Genomic DNA, 17,944 nt, shown 5'->3' with positions numbered 1-17,944 from the left:
AGTATAAAGTGATCATTCCATTGTCACCATCCAATCAATCAATCAATCTTTTTCCAAACATCCTATCTGCCTTTATCACTTCAAGATAGAAACTGGAATTTGTAGTCTCTTTTCTGTACTAGTACTAGTAATATACTGTACTAGTAATGACAGACATAACTAGTACCTAAATACAATTACTACCAGTTTTCTCATGTGCATTTTCCTCCACCAATTCTCTGCTTCCTCATCAAATATTTTCTAGCCTGTCCTTTAAAAAGGCTGCCAATATTTTATCAGAGAGAAAATTATTGAAAGAAAATTTAACAGTACTTCAAGTTCTTAACCACACCATTCTGACAAATCAAGAATTATGAATAGTTTCTGCAACACTCATGCATAAGTGTGATGCATGCTTCAGCAAGCAAACACTTCACGACAAGTGGGGACCATGAGCATTCTAACCTTTTGCTGGGAGGTTGTGGCATGTGGTCAAGAAAGTATTTTACCATAAACTGAATACTTGTCTTTTCTTGAGCATCAGCAGATATACATTTAGTTTCCTCTAGAATTTGTCTCTACTTTTTCTACCCATAGATAAAAACCACATTCTTTTGCCCAGTCATCTATGAGACTTAACATATTTTTTCAGACACTTGTTTCAATAAACATCATGCCAATGACTGTTTAGAGTGCTAAAAGATTTTCTTTAGGCATACCACCTAAAAATTCCACTCTTTGATCAGACTTCTTCTCTTTTTTTCTAAATTACACATTGTGTGCTGGGAGGGTCTCCATCTAGGAGACACAACAAAAAGTTTCTTTAAAGCCTTTAATAGCCCAATGTTCCCACTGCAAGGGAGTGTATGGCTTCAAGGAACAATAACAAAAATACCCTGCTCCTCAGAGTGACTAGTCCTTCTCTAGTGGCACGATCTGGGTCAGAGCAAGGCCACATTTGGCTGGACATCTGTGATCCAAGCTCTAACCTCATGTAGAACAGGAAACCTGGGTGTGTCTATACTCAGCAAACCAGTGCAACATTTTGTGCAGCTCAGTTTCTTCCCTTCCCTGTTTCAGAGGAATAAAGTGCTTCTCTAGACCTTGGTAGTTACAAGGCCTCCGGTTCCTTATGGGAGTCATGTTCCCTGAAACCTCCCCCCCCCCACAACCTTTCAGCCTCTGTACCTGAAGATTACCCAGGATCCAGAGAATCTCTGAAAGGGCTGTTCTTCAAGTCCACCCTTCCTCTTTTATTGACTCCTCTAGTGAAACTCTTTTAGATTAACCTAAGGCAGGGGAGTATTTCTTATTAGAATAGCAATTCAGACAAAACTGGAAAAGAAATTTAGTAAGAAGAGGACTTGAATTGGTCACAATCCAAATATTTTTCAACTTCTTTTTGCTGACATATGCAGACACAATCAATACATCCAAGTATCCTATTCCCCATGGCGGGGGTTCAGGCTTTTTTTTTTTCGGACATAAGGATTCAGTAAATAGTATATCAACTATTGTTTATAGTGCTATAAAGTTGTTCTTTAAGAATACCACCAATTTTTAAAATAAGAGATAAAATGAAATACTCCATGATACTTAAATGATTCTAGGTGTGACACTATGTAATACATGGAATTAGCGGTAAATTAGAGCCTGGCTCCAACTCTTACTAAATGTGTGGTCTTGGGCAAGTCACATAATCTGAGTTCTTTTTTTCATTTGTCAACTGCCCCTCTACCTTATAAAACTATTTTAGAAGTCCAGTGAGACAATAAACGTAGAAATGGCTTGCATAAAATAAAGTAGGTTATGGTTGCATAACCCTCTCAGGGAGGAAAAACAGCTACATCCAGGTCTTTTGACTCTGTGACTGGTTTTCCTTCTAACTGACCATACTCAAACAAACGTAAATATTATTATCCCATTTCAAGAAGCTTGATTTTTTTTTCCTGCCTAATCAAAAAGTATTGACTTCAGAAGTCCTTACACATCCTCTTGCAAAGACAGAAATCCTATAATCAGTTACTGGCTGGATATATACATACTATTCTCTTGTGATTTTTAGTGAAAAAATGGTGTGTAGAAGCATATAATTAAGCATAAAAGGCAATTTCTTGTGTATCATTTTTGTTACTAAACAATATATAAGAATTCACATTTTTATACTTTTTTGGGTCTCTTGGTTAAAAAACAAAGAAAATAAAGCAACATAATTTAACTGTTTAATTGCTTCCACTTTGTTTGGGAAACTTAACCTCAATTTAACCTTTGTGGCTCCTGTGCAAGTCAAAATCAAATGACTCTGATGATCTCAGTCCCAGAATAATAAACTCTTTGGGGTCTCTAAGCCCCCTTACCTTTAACAGGGGGGACTGAGCAGTCTTCAACTTGTTTGTGTTCGTTGATTGATAATGAGCAGTTTCTCTGTCCACATCTGTGTGGGACTGAGTGAGGTCTGCTTTAGCCTGCTGCGAGTTGAGAGGAGGGAGAAGCAGTCACAGTGGGTTTTAAAAGTCGTTCTAAAGATGACATTTGGGAGCCAAATATTTTGGCCATAAGCCAATATGTTTTTTTTTTCCCCCTAACTCTAAAACAAGCTTGACACTTTACATTTTCATTTTAATCTGCTTTCACTATTCAATATAAGTTGACAGTCCACTATTTCTTAAGTCATGGAAACTTTCTTCAAGTGGCTACCTTTATTAACAAGTTATCTAAGATAAAAAAAAATACACAATGAAGGAAACATTCCAGAGTTACAGTATTTATTCTGATTTTATCACTTGCTACAAAACCTATTAGGAATCAACTTTTGTCAATTACAGAGTATTTAATTCTTACTTTTGTTTTCTGTTCAATTTGGCAAAAATGCCCAGGTCCTGCATGTAGATAATTTCCTAAAGAGTTAAATGGAAATGGGATGTAGTGATGAAATTCATAGAGCCTCCTCTTCCTATAGGGTTTTTCCTACCATAAGAATTTTGCAGTATAAATAGGTTTAAACGTAACCCACAACTTTTAAAGCATTTATGCAACAAGAGAAATGCTTGTCAAAATTCAACAAAGTATAGCTTTAATAACACTATTGGTTTCTTTATTTTGTGCATTTGGTTACCTTTAATTTTATCAATGTTATGATGCTTTGGGTTTTCAAGGGTATTGGTCAAAATGAAAAGTATCATTTGCTGATCCAAGGTACTATACTTTGGTAAGTGATCAGGAGAGCAGCTGGGTTGAAATTTCAGACTGAGAAACAGCAGGTTAGAAGCCAGGAGGACTGATTTACATGACTGGGAGCCAAGCGTCTGTTTCCAAGTGGACAGGAGGACTTGAAGACGGTACACATGGTCACAAGAACCAACTCCAGGATAAGCAGTGTGTTCTCATTTATCCTTAAGTGAGGACATCTATGCTTAAGTGAAGACTGGGAGACTATTTTCTAGCCAGAAGGCTGACTCAAATAAGCTGTATTTCTTTACAGCTTGAAAGTTTGTCGGTGGAGCAGTTCCTGCAGAAACCATGCTACATGTCTAGTGACCACCTCAGTGCCCTTTCCACAAAACTTACTATTACATGAGTCAACCAGCCTCACCACATACTGGGCTTCCCCTGAGCAACAAAAGCAGTTTTATTCTTAGATCAACTGGTAGGATTTCCTGGGTCACTGAAGCTACAGTATTCTCGCAAGAATTAGGAGCTCTCTTCGGACTAACCTAGAACGATAGGAGGTCCTGGACCTTTTTCCCCATGCCAAGTAGCCGGACTACTTAGATAAGAGGGTTAATAGAACCAAAAATGTGATTCAAGGTCCTCAAAACAAAAGAAACCAATTGTGGACAAGATATTCTATGCTTATTCCTGGTACTAAGGCTGGAGAAATTTATTCTTAGGGTCCTGAGAAATTTAATATCACATATTCTTATAATAAATAAAACCATAAGAATAATACGGCTTTAAAAATAAGATTCTATTATTCAAGTTATTCTATTAGTGATCAAAATGATATGCAACTGTTTGAAGATTCAGATCAGTCCAAGATTAGACTATTCCTGAGCATGTGCTAGAATGGATGGAAAGAAAATACTGCAAGCAATCCTCTTCCCTGAACGGCATTGTTCTCTGGAGAGATGCTGGTAAGTATCGAACAAGAATAAGATCAGCATTAGACCACCTGACTGTCATCTGGTGGGCAGTGATTCCGTGGTGCTGCTAGAACACAGTAACACATAATTTAATAGTCAGCCAGGCAGGATGGGGTTGATAATCATTTATGAAAGATGAAAGATGGAAAAGCCATTCATACTCAGATAGAAGAATTTTGATCTCCATAGAAAGGCAAACCACAGGATAACACAGGAGGACTGAGACTTCTTTCCAGATGTAATATTGAGTTCACTGCAGCATATACAACAAAATGGGCTATACGTAAAAGACCTTTTGGTGAAAGTCTCCTTCATAAGTTATGAATCTGTCAGAAATATCACTGCTTACTAAGACAGTTCCCTAATCATTTGTGAAAACCAAATTTTCCCATACATAAAAGTTAGAACAAGTTCTCACCTACAGAGTATTCAGGATGACATACAAGTATTAAGAGTCTCTGTCATACAGTGAGGAATCAAGCTATACTGGATGATGTAATATAAAATACATTATTTTACTCTTCTGTCCATTTACAGAAAATGCGTTATATAAACCCATCGATTAAAAATGCTAAAAGTGTGAACTTAAAGTTGAATAACAGAGCTTGACACTGAAAGCTTTAGTAAATATTTCCTTTGTGCTTAAGTAACAAAATTATTCTTTCTACAGAGATCAATGTTTTTCTAAATGCAAGTTCTGATAAAGAGTATTATATGACTTCTACAATATTAATTAAATCCCATAGTAAATATTTACTGAGAACTTACTGTGAAGGGTTTAGAGATACAAGCACAGCACACTAGAATTTGACACAACATTGTAAAATGCCTATAACTCAATAAAAAATGTTTAAAAAAGTTAAATCCCTATTGCCAGATTAAAAAAAAACAAAACAAAAAACCAACCAAACAAAAATAAATAAAATGTTTTACCTATAAAAACAAACAAACAAACAAAAAACAAGTGTAGTAAGACATGTAGTCCCAGCCCTCACAGAGTTTCTAGTGTAGGGGTAAGAGCGTCCAAAAGACAAAATCTATGACAATGGTTGCAAAGTGTCTATTAGATTAAGTGAAACAGTTATCACTTACTTTCAAATTTAATGAGATCAGTTTTGTAGAGATAAAAATTGTGCAGAAAGATACAGATGTACAATTTATGTATTAGATATACATGTATGTATCTTACACATGATAGATACAGATGTGCAATATATTACACATGTATGTATGTATGTATGATACATGGTTATATGTTAAGACATGTATGTATACATCTACATAATGTAGATACTTATCTGTGACAGGAAGAAGAGAAAAAGGAGAGAAGCAGCAAGAGAGGGCTAGGAAGAGGGAAGATTTAGATGGAAGACATCTTGTAAAATCATGATAAGAACTATCTAGTATAGAAGTAAAAGCTGAAGCTACAGGAGTGAAGGATTAGAAGACAGAGTGAGAGCTTCAAGAAGGAAATAGATAATGAGGTCGAGAACACAATTTGAACAGGAGGAAGAAAACATCTCCTGCTGTACTAAGAGGGAATAAGAAGACCAGCAGTGATGAGACAGTTACAGTAACGAGACAGTCACATCAGGTGGCAGAAAGTTGGGACAGTTCTCATGTGATGGTTATTATTTTCTCCACTGCAGGTAGTGGCTTAAGTAATCTCTGAGAGGGTGGGCTGGAGGAAGGGAAAGGCTGTAAGTGGAAGAGATAAATATATTTTGAAAAGATTGCTGTGGAAAACTGTGGAGAGAGTTGATGAAGAAAACTAAAAATTAACGGGCAGCATCAGGGCCTGGTTAGTGTTCATGAATGTCATTGTTTTGTGATTTTTCTCTAGTAGTTCTGGCGGAAGCATGGAGATGACAGGTGGTTCACATGATCAGAAGACTGGGGTTTGGGAGGAAGAGGCAAAGGATTTCAACTGCCTGGAGAAGTGAGGGATTATCCTGCTCGGGAATTATAAACTGAACAAGGGAGATTGTGAAGAAATGAAAAAATTGTAACAATTTATAAAACAGAAACATCAGGCTACCGGATGTGTGGATGAGACAAAGAAATGCTTTACTGGGAAGAGCTGGATGAGAGTGCCAAGGGAAGGAGGCTGTGATGGATTTAGTTGTCCCAGTCTTTTATTCCAAATCCTTCATGGTGATGACAAGGAGCAGATGTGGCCATCAGATTTAGTCACTCAGGGTGAGACAAGTGGAGATGAGACCAAGGAAATGAGAGGGATGGTTGTCAGCTGAGCAAAAACAGAAACACTGAATTTGCATAAGATGGCAATAATATTTGGATGGAAAAAAGAAATGAATTGGGTGCTAAAGTTTTCATTAAATAACAAGAAATGATTTGAAGGTCAGCAAAACTAAGTAGGAGGAACAATGGAGGGAGATAGAGCTGAGCACGTGGCCTAAAATTAGGACTTTTACCTATGGCTTGACGTACAATGGCTTAGGGACTTCCCTGAGAACTGAAATCTGAGGATAATGAACCATAATACTTCCAAGGTAAATTTGAAATACCATGCATTTCATGAAATCCTTACTTTCAGATACCTCTTCTTCAAACATATTTAAACATTTTAATTTTAGTCTGACAAATATAAACTGCACACATTTTAAGTGCCAGGTGACAAGTCTTTATATACCATGTAACCACCACCCATCTAGACAGGTAATTACTAACCAGGCATTCATCATCATGGATTAGTTTGATCTATTCTGCATGCCACTAGGAACAGTTTGGCCATGTCTGTGGGCCTAAGTACATGGACCAAAGACATTTATAAGAGGTTCATGGCAACATTATTTCTAATAGCCTTCTTCAATTTTTAAGAAAGTCAGATTTTGCAAGAACTTCATCTATGAAGCATGTGTATTTTTGGAGTTGTATTTTTGACTCTTGGAGACCAAGTCCCCGTGAGAGGCAGACAGGATTAGGATGAGGTTGCAAAGCTCTAACTTGAAAGTAGATAACCATCGCAGAGTGAAGTACTCGGGAACATTAAGAACCTGGCATGAGTAGGCCTTGGCTCAAAATGAATAATAATATAACAAATAGAAATAATTAATATATTTGAACATTTAGCATAATAAAGACATTCTTTTAACAGCTGCATATATACTACCTCATCACAAACCATTCCATACGGTTGCTATTCTTTTACCCCCATGTTATAAGTGACTAAACTAAAGCATAAAGAATTGAGATCGTGGTAGATTTATTTCTGTCTCCACCTAGGATTTCCAATCAGGCTATCGGCACTCACGGCAGTGCTCTCTCAAGGCCAGGCTCCTTCCACATTCAGCCTTGACTTTCTCACAAAGATTATAGAATTCCAACTAGAAATTCATAGGAACACATCTGCTACACCACAGCATCTCTGCTGAAATTTGAAACCTGAAGAATTATTCAAATTTATAGTCTTTGGTGAATATCTTTGGAGTCTATGGTTCGCCCTTTTCTTTGATCTAACCTAGAAAACTTCACAGGATGATCTCCCCCATGTCTTTTTTGTATTATTTCCATTGATTGCAAAACTCCTATGATTTTGTTCTGAGCTCATACTCATCATCAGCCTCATTAGGTGAACTGATACTGCTAATGAGAAAAAAGGAAGACGGCATAGAGATTAGCAGCTATACCAAAATCACTTTCAGAAATAAAAACAGAATAATTTGGCAACACTGCACTGATGTCCAAACTGAAGTCTCTGTATGGTTAGTTTTGCACATTTGCAGTCCCTTTATTTGTATAAGTATATATACAAAATGTAGGGGAAAAAACTACAAAATTGACTTCCTTTTATAAGAAACGACATGTTAAGGTTAGCTTGAAGAATACTGCTTTACCAGATTTAGGACAAGATAAATGGTATGTGAATTCATGAAAGGAATTTATTTCATGTGGTTACCCTGTATGCCTTATAATACTAAAAGGTATATCATTATCTGAAAGTAATGATTTATCTTTTAACTCTTCAATTTTTGAATGATGGAACATATTCTTAAAATCCTGTTAACATTCAATGTAGCTGATCACTGCTCTGAGACCTAAGGATCTTTTGGACATTTTTTAAACTATGGTTTTCTTTCATGATCTTATCTGAAAGTATTTTTTTTATCTGAAAGTTATTTTTTATATGGCAAATCAGGAAAACAAAAGCCTAGAGAAGGTAAGCCTCTGTTTGAAAGTACGCTAACTACAGTAAATAAAATGATGTGATGTACTGGGCTTGCTGAACAAAGGGCACCTACCACACACTCCAGAGTGGCACTGAAGGGGTTACTGTTTAGCACATTGTACAATGGAATGGAAAAGGCACACTGGCTCTCAAGTTCAAAGGGCTGGAGGGAACTTTGGTAACTTTATCCCCTTTAGTCACAAACTGTGAGATGGCATATGGTTAACATCCTTTTTTGGTGTTATTTTTAAACTTGTTTATGAGACATAAATAAAGATACTCTGAACCCTACAATGACTCTTCTCCCTCAATGGAAATGCAGCGAGTTGTGATGGGCCAGGCAGCACCTCTTCCAGTTTTGCCTATTTGACAACTGTCCTCTTCACTGGTGAAGCAGGAATGGATTCTGGAGCAACTGAACTCTCAAAGGGGAATATATTGTCCTCTTGCTCTTCTCTTTCCCCCTCTGAGTTTTCCCATGGCACAGGTATTCCAGACAGAGCGAGCTAAGATAGTTGAAAGGGGGATTTAGAAAACTGTCAAAAATCATTTGGAGAAAGAGAGTGTCTCCATAGTTTTCCATGAATCAAATGTAACAAGGGAATATCGTTTTCTGACTAACTTAATTTCTGACTCTGTAGCAGCTAGACGTTTGGTCCTCCTAAATCACACAAGACTTTTTTTAAGGAAAAAAAAATGCCAAAGGAAGTAATAAATGTCAGACACTCGTCAAAAACAGGCTGGGCACTTTAATTTTTCTTTTTTTTATTTTATTTTAGTCTCTACTGGAGTTCTTTGAACTTGTAACAAGTAACCCATCTGCAGTTCAAATCTACTGCAAAGCTGGTTTACCACGCTACCTGTTTTAAAACTTACATCCTTCCCCCAGGACATCAGGAAACTGGGGCCAGCCGTACTGCGTTCTGAAATACAGACTTCTATTCACTTTAATTTTCCTCAGGATATATTTAGAATTTCATACAATGTAATCAGGTAACATTTAAAGTATTAAGATGCATAAACATGTGGGCACTGGCGTAACACTCAAGTCATTTGTTTTAGGACAAGAATGTATGCCTGCTCTGAAACAGTAATCCTCACCGGGGATGGCCAAGGCCTCCCAGCAGAAACTAAACAGGCCCTGCTGTGATTTTCCCTAATCTGATTCATCAGCGGTGTGTGCGCTGGCTCTCCATAAATGAAACTGAAAAGCAATAAAGACCCAAAACAAAATTTTATAAAGACACTAATTTTTCTAGTGCTTAATAGTGGCAAGAATTGGTGTGTTTATATTCATAAACATAAAGATCATGGCTTGGATGGAATACACGTCACGACTCAAATAACTTAATAAACCAGTGAAAGAAAAACATGCGGGCCAAAGTCAGGTAACACATGATAGTAAATTCCTTGTTCTATTTCAGACATTAAATAGAACGGTATTGAATTTTTTGTGCTCATACCTTTTCTGTGATAACTCAAAAGCCATTGCAAATACTCATTCTTTATCTCATATGAGAGAGAACCACCTCTCACTTTAAAGCTCTGAGATCAAGTCTTCGTGTTCAATGCTTCGTTCTCTACCTTTTTTCTGACAACACATTCTTATGCAGCATGGGAGCATGACAGGTTCCACCTCCTTCATCATCTAGACTCACATCCAGCACTTCATTTACTTAGTTTGTTCCTTCTTGGAGGTCAGTGGGCAGATAAAACTTCAGGTTTCCGTAGGAACTAGCCTTCTGATTATAAGCTTCTATTTCCAAAGGTCAGATGCTGCCCTGGCTTAGTTGTGACTTTTATTAAATTCACCTCACTTCCTGTGTACAATGGGGATTCACAGATGGATGGATGTTTAGTAATGTGATGTTTCTATTGAACTCTTGAGGAATTTTTTCCCACTGTGTAAAAGTTCAGAGGAAAGAAAAAATGTGACATGGAAATCCAAAGAAAGAGTTATATGCTGTATTTTGAGAAGATAATTCTACCCTTTCAATACAATTCTTTCAACCTTGTGAAAAAAAAGGAAAAAAAACCAGACAATCCATTCTTGGTTTCTGTATGATTCTACATATTTTTAGACTGGTAGAAATAATCTCTCCTGTTTCATTTTTCTTGCCATCTGATATTTGAATAATAATATTTTAAATAGTTCTGGTGACAATGAATATTTGCCTCGTGTGCTTTTCACAGAGCCCTAGAAACAGTCTGTCAATATTTATTTATTAATCAGTGCTATTTTACTGATCCAAGAGACAATGCATGAATGGTGCAACCAAAATTACAACCTAGGATTCCTCACTTATAGTCATAAATTCCAACCACAAAACCTCATTCTTCTTTTTAAGGTATTGCTATAGGAAACTAGTTCTATTTCAAAGGAAAAACTCTAGGGATTATCTAAACCAGAAGGGATGATTATTTTTTTTATTTTCTGAGCTGTGGCTTTGCCATCTGTTTTATTTCCCTTATTGCACAAGACTGGTTTCCATGACCAAGAAACTGAAGTTCTGGCAAAGATATAAGATATCTTATGATGAGCTTACATTTTTGAGACCAATATGTTTGAACAACTTCAATGTCGAGATACCTGTATTTTATGTACTTTCATATGAATTCTTTTTCCAAGAAGATTAAAATAAAGCATTTGAACATTGAAAAACCACACTGTATTTTTAACTAATCAATGGTGATTGTCAACAACTTTTTTCACTCAGTTTATACCAAAGAGGATAGGTTATGCAGAATACTTTTTTCCTATGAATTTTCTGTAAGTTGTATACTTTTTAGATAGAGTTTGTTTCTTATGTCTTTGATCTGAATGCCAGCACCAGGGTAAATTACCACCAAGGAGATGAGTAAATTTTCTAAATTTTCTGCTTCACCCCACTGATTTTTGAGAACAGAAATCGGCTCCCTAAATCTATGCAAGACTGACTTCTCAGGTGAAAGACACAAAGATACATACATTTGTTTGCGTGTATTGGGGGGTGGGATGGGGAAGGTTCTGGGGAACAGTTTGGGGAAATTGTGCTCTGAATATGCTACTGAGAAAAAAAGGAGAAGCTGAAAATGAACAACTATCATTTAATTTTGCTGTAATAAATCCTAGGTACTTTAGAAAAGAAAACAGGAACATTTATGGTGCTGGGAAAGAGGTAGAATCTTCCCTTCCTACAATCAAATGGTACCCAGGAGGAGATGCAGATGCCATAAATTAGTTAGTTTAGTTAGGAATAGACATTAGTTAGGAGAAGACATTAAACGAAGACGTAAGCGAAGAACTGGGAGATTAGCCCAGTAAAAAAGGAAGTGGAACACTTGGAAGTATAATGTGCCATAAAATTAGGGCAAGGCCACCTGCTGTTTCTGGTGAAAGGGAGAGGTCTAGATCAAGGGTCACTGAGGATACCAATACGTGGCAAGGGTTCCTGGCACTCTATGTCTTCATCTGCCGAAATTTTTTCAAAGACATTTTCTATACTTCATTGCATCTACAGCAAATAGAATGGTGCCTCCCATTTAGTTGTTAGTCAGAAATACTTGTTAAGTGCACAAGTGAATGATAAATGAGAAAATAAAATGATATGAGAATGGCTGAAACTTTTAAGCCAAGTGTATCTTTAAGAGCTTTAAGGCAGAACAAAATGAATAAAATATAACTCATCATCATTATCATAATCACATATGTTTAATAAATAGTCTGTATCAGACACTATAATGGGAACAGCAATATACCACTAATACTATTTATAACTCTTACAATCATTCATTAAACTGAATATTGATATCTTCTTTTAACAGAGATTTTTTTTTAACATATATACAGTTTCCTTTGAACTAAGAACATCTATAAAATCAAGGTTATATGTTTCTGACCTTGTCTGTGAGGTCTCTGTACACTTACATCTCTAAGTTTAATGCTACTTTGATCACATTACTGCTTTTTATCAATTAAGAAACCATAGTAAGTATACCTTATTTATAACGGCCATTTCAGGATTGCTGTATTTTCAATATATAATCATACTAATGTACATATTCAATAACACACATTCAACATTTTTAGAAGACGGTAACTATTCTGCATTAAATTACTTCCCAGGAGAGAAAGAGCTAAGGAAATTTATATGTATATCCATAACTATAGCTGTATGTATAAATTTACCTATAAATGTGTGGGTAATGAATCAATTTTTAAACAAATATAACCAGTATAAACATTTAAATTTAAACCAAATTTTAATTCATCAATACTAGGTAGACTAGCCCTAGTACTAGTTTGGCAAACATGTAAATGATTATTCTTCTTGTTTAGTTTCCATCAGCCTTACAGGTCAGGTAAGTATTTCACAAAGTGTAGACTAAGAGCTTGTGGCAACTGCCAGGTTGATTCAGAGTGTTGAGGTCAAGCATACAGAAAGAATATGTCTTATGGATGATCCATGGAAAGACAAAAACTTATGGTTATTTGTGGAGGAAGTGGAAAAGGTTGTCTTTAAAAAGCTATAATTTTGGGTCTGAATTATCAATGTATAGGTCTTTCAAAATGTGGCATAACTAAAAAATAAATTATGGCAATTATACACTTTAGCAAATGGAACTTTTTCATTTACTTATGGTATCTTCCCTTTTTATTAGCCGTTGTGCAATATATTTTGCCACAGACCCAATTTTTAAAGCAATTCCCAAATACATTCTAAAATATATTACATTACCTGGTCCTGTGATGGAATTTGTGCTCCTGTCTAATCTTGGGGACAACCACATGTGTGCAGCCAGGAACACTCAAGGTCTGAAAGTCCTAATCACTCTCACTTGGAAAATACTGAGGGAGTGCAAAGCACAAGGTCAGGAAAGCTTGCCTCAGAACTAGAAAATCCCCATCTTCTAAAGTGTCTATAATTTTAATCTTGGCAACAGGACATGCATCTTTTTCTTAGCTTGTCTTCGCATTACTTTTCAATTCCCTCATTGGGATACGTTATACAGTGTGTCCCTCTGTGTCTATGAAATGGGTTTAATAAAAGTATCTAGCACATAGTTTGTTATAGGATTAAGTTATTATTAAATTATATATATATTTACATATGAAGCATTTATAACAAGTCTGGCACAGAGCTGATGCTTTATAAGTGTTTGCTGTTACGGTTCTCTCTCTCACACACATCCATACACACCACGCACTGCCTTTAATAGTTATCTCCAGAAATGATTTTTCATACGCATTATTTCCTACATCAGTTTTGAAAGTATTTGAAAACAGGAGACCTATCATACATCTCTCCAGTGCTTATTAAAAGGAAAGTGCATATTAGATATATACAATAATCAGAACCATGACTCTTGGTCCTAAATGGAAATAATGCATCTCAATATGAACTACAATAATGATTAGTGAACTGTTTTTTTAGAGTGTTAGAACTGACAGTTGAATAAGGGGAAAAATGTATTCTGGCATGCTGAAACTGTTAAATGTAAAATGTAACATAAACTAATTTCTTCTTAAATGAAATATGTAAACAAATTATGAATGAGTCAGCATTGTCACTGCTGCCACCAAAGAGACATGGATGATTGATCCTCCATTACTGTTTATGACATTGTGTTATTTTTTTCTTTTTCTTGTATTAGTTCAGTCTTTGTTTTTGTTTAATCAATGAATATTTCACACGTTCAGTAGTCTATCTTCTTGCCAATACAAGTTTACAGATATCTTCTCAGCTCTTCACATAGATGGAATACTTTAGACAATTCAACGTGATGATTCCAGAATGTGTTAGGAGAGAATGTAAATATCTGAGGAAAGTAAACAGTAACCTGAAGCAGACTACGTGGGGGGCCTACAACAGCGGGGATAACTCTTTCCTCTGTTCTCTTTAATTTTCTTGAATACGCATTTGGCTTCTGGCTAAGGATGGCAGTTGAAGAGCCAAGTTCTATAAGAAAAATTACTCCCGTGGTTTCTTTTCTGGCTCCTGTAATAGCAATAAATTCAGGGATACCAGATATATTAAGATAGCGTATTTTCATTAGACTTCCAACCAACTGTGGACCCTGTGGTTCAGATAAACTGCATTCATGTGCACAGATCTGAGGTGCTCGTTGTAACTAAACTGATCTCTGGTGCGCTGGAACATTATTCATCATGAGAATGAGCCACACCCATGCCTAAAAAACAAAATTTGTTTTTGAATTCGGAGGGGGAGGGCTTTGGAGCTCTTCTTTAGTCTGCTTAAGTCTGACTTTAGCCCGCACATTCTCCTCCTAAACAGATCTTTGCTTGGCTCTGCAGTAAAAATTGATACCAAGTCACTGTTTCTGGTAAGCTGTCCTGGGCCATCATATCTTAATGTTGACTAGTTTGTTCCCAGATTCTTACAAGGGTTGAAGCTGTCCAAACTTCTTCCCCAGTTTTCTAAAGCAGGTTTCTTGTGTGGCCGCTATTTTGAGTTCTTATCCCAACCATCGACCTACTTGCCCCTTTCCCTAGCAACTCTCAGCTCTGCTGATGTCTGAACTCAATAGCACACATTTCCAAGCCCAGATTACCCTAATTCATAGTTCAAGATTTCTACCTAAGTTTTGTTTTGAAGTTTTCAGAACTTTAACGCGGGCTCGGAAATTTAATAAACTTCCCCAGGAATGAGGGCTGAGATTTTAATCTAATCATAGTCCTTTGATTCCAAAGCTATTGCTTTTGCTTTAGCTTGTGCCTCCTTTTTTCTGTGACTACAAGGAGACAGTCTGCTGAACCTAATTCCAGAATGGAGTCTTGCAACCATGAACCACTGTCTAATGCCTCACTGAAGAAGCAGTACTTAATATGAATTCATTATAATTGTGTTCTGCTTTTTTCTTTCAGTAATCAGAGGGCTATACTATTCTGTTCAGAAATAATTTGAATGAACCAGAACTAAATATTTACATTCTACTATGTCTACCATGCTTGCCGATTTGAAAATCTCCCTGCACATACCTCTGTCTGCACTACTCGGTTCAGCCCTGTAGGCAAAACCTAAAAAGCAGGTCTCCTCCCTGCCACCTTCCCAAGAACCTTCCCTCCCCAAACTCTGAGCACTCTGCCTCCTATCAACCAGCAGTCTTGCTTACATGAAGCCCACGATGTGTTTTAATGCACAAGTGATACAACTGATACATGAGGCATTAGACAGTGGTTCATGGTACATAATAAATAGTAAAAACACCACTATAAAATTATTGGGGTCACAGCATGAATGAGTTTTCTTGAACGCTAGACGAAGAATTTGAACATAATGTAGTAAGAAATGAGGGTCCACTGACCATTGTCGGATCGGTCAAAGCGATGTTTTAGAAAACTTTTCCTAATAGTATCACAACAGCAGGAAAAACAAAAGGCCACTTCAACATTACAGAGTGTTGGCGGGAACGGCTATGAGACTGAAAATTAAACAGCTTCGGTGTGAGTCTGTAACTGTAGAATATGAATTCATCACCCTTCGGCAAGTTTGGGGAATTGACATTTTTGAGTTAATAAAGAAAAAAGATGGCTTATGAGTCATCTAGTGAGAGAGAGGTACTAACTAAAATTGCAATGAAAGTGGAGGCCAAATACAACTCAAAAAAATTAAAAACATAATTGAAAAGAAGCTTGAAGTGCCAACTGGCACACAAATGGAAGGAAATTGCTCTAGCTGGTGAGTGAGAAAATAGGAATGATGAATTAGCTGAGGTTTGGTCACCACAGGACTTGTGAGAACGTTTCAAGAATGTTGTGAATATTCTACACAAGAGCTTATTAAGAATATTTACAACCTTATATATAAGCATTACCTAATCACTGATGTGTCTATCAAATCACAGTTACAGCTTGTTTATCATACACATAGAAATAACAGAGATTATAAGTGAAATACAGACAAATTTATGAAAGTCATTTCATAGTCCCTAATTTAATTTTCAACATATTGGGTAAAAATACCTGTCAAATGAATTTTACCAACTTTAGAAAAGTATGACAACATCTTTTTAAGTACTTACACATTTTTAAGTATATTATTTAAAGAATATGTTCCAAATACCCTCTTATCTCTATCCTGCCTCCTTACAAATGTGCACGATTACCAACTTCTTAATGGCAGGGATCAGTTACTTTAGTTTTTAATTCTAAGAACCAAGTGCTTTTGCCTAAAACTGGGGAAATTTTTCAGCAAATGGCAATAAACAACATCCTTTACCTAATCTCAACAAAGTGTAAGTCTAACTTGTAAGCAACAGTCTGGCTCTTTAAAAATGGAATTTTTTCCAAGTATCTCCACTTAGGAAGACCTATATTTAATAATATATATACTTTTACTTTCAAGTCTTTAATAAGAATGAAGATATTATAATGTCAAAAGTAACAAGATGACCTCTGCAGATTTATTTTTATTGAAGTAGAGTTGATTTACAATATTACATTAGTTTCTGGTGTACAGCATAGTGATGCCATATCTTTGCATACTGTAATCCATTATAGGTCATAATTCCCTACGCTGTACAGTGTATCCTTGTTGCTTAAACAAGATTGCCTTTAGCTTTGTGACTGTGTCTGCACAAAACAGTTGGAAAGTCAGAGCTATGACAAAAGTGATTCAGTGGTCATTTAAATGTCTAAAATATCTAAAGAAATCTTCAAGTATTTTTTAACACCCACACATACAAACACACACACAAACTAGTTAACGAAACTAAATCAACGTTTTTTTTAGTCATTGCTATGAAATGAAGGCTGTAGCTTTAAGGCAGAAACCCCCCTTTTTTTCCCTTTATAAACCATATTACATACTTTAAAAAATATTTTGCACGGTTGAAAGCCTGACTGTTGTATTAATTTCATTTTTGTTTGTAAACTGCCTGAATCTTTTATAGCAATAAGTATGCAAACTACATTAGAACTGCATTGGGGCAGCTATTAAAATGGAAATGGTGACTAGGAAACTCTATTCCTTTATTTCCATTCTCTAAATGTTATTGAAGGGAATAATTGAATTAATTAGACATAAAAATTCTATGCATTCAGCTCAGCAGAGAATTACTGTTTTTGGACACTCCTTCCTTATTAGTATCCTGTTTATTTTGGGGAGCTGTATGTCATTGTAATGTGATCCTCCAGGTACATTATCTTTTCTCTATAGACATGATGATTTGCCTACAAGGAGGAAGTGGTACCAAATTAGTAAACTGAGTGAAACACAGTTTTTCCCTGAGAGATATGTCTTTATGTATGTACATGCTCAGTATACCTAGATGCTCAGTATATGTGTGTGTGTGTGTGTGTGTGTGTGTGTACATATATACATACACTGAGACGGAGAACTCTGCTTTTCCATTTGGAGTCCCAAGCTAGGATGAGGCTAACTGTAACATTTGCCGTCACACCTCCAGCTTACCGGAATACATGGTCTTCAGTAGAGAAGTGAAGCCAAGGTGGCACGGGTGAAAATGAGAGAGAAAGGCTCAATACTTGACTGCCTGCTTTAGTAAAGTCTAAGGCAATCCTCTATCCTCGTCCTTTCCAATAATTTACCTCTTTCCTTAGGCTAAATTGAATTCAGTTTGTGTAACTTTTCATCCAAAGAGTTTCCTTGAGTAGAGAGGCACTCACTATCAG

The 17,944-nt window shown here is 36.2% G+C and overlaps 1 protein-coding gene and 1 long non-coding RNA gene across 5 annotated transcripts in view; both read right to left on the bottom strand.

Moving 5' to 3' along the window:
* SEMA3A (semaphorin 3A) overlaps nucleotides 1-17,944 on the bottom strand; it is a 434,105-nt gene that overhangs the window by 236,490 nt on the left and 179,671 nt on the right. The gene's annotated exons all lie outside the window — the stretch shown is intronic.
* Nucleotides 533-16,825, bottom strand: LOC116665008. Its single transcript, XR_004321585.1, has 3 exons — nucleotides 16,751-16,825; nucleotides 15,302-15,303; nucleotides 533-544 (listed from the first exon to the last, which is right to left on the bottom strand). It is a non-coding gene; the product is annotated as an uncharacterized LOC116665008 (long non-coding RNA).

This window comes from Camelus ferus, chromosome 7 (assembly GCF_009834535.1).
Source record: "Camelus ferus isolate YT-003-E chromosome 7, BCGSAC_Cfer_1.0, whole genome shotgun sequence".
NCBI classification, from domain to species: Eukaryota; Metazoa; Chordata; class Mammalia; order Artiodactyla; family Camelidae; genus Camelus; species Camelus ferus.
Note: the sequence above shows the minus strand (reverse complement) of the source record. Positions and strands in the feature narration are given on the sequence as shown.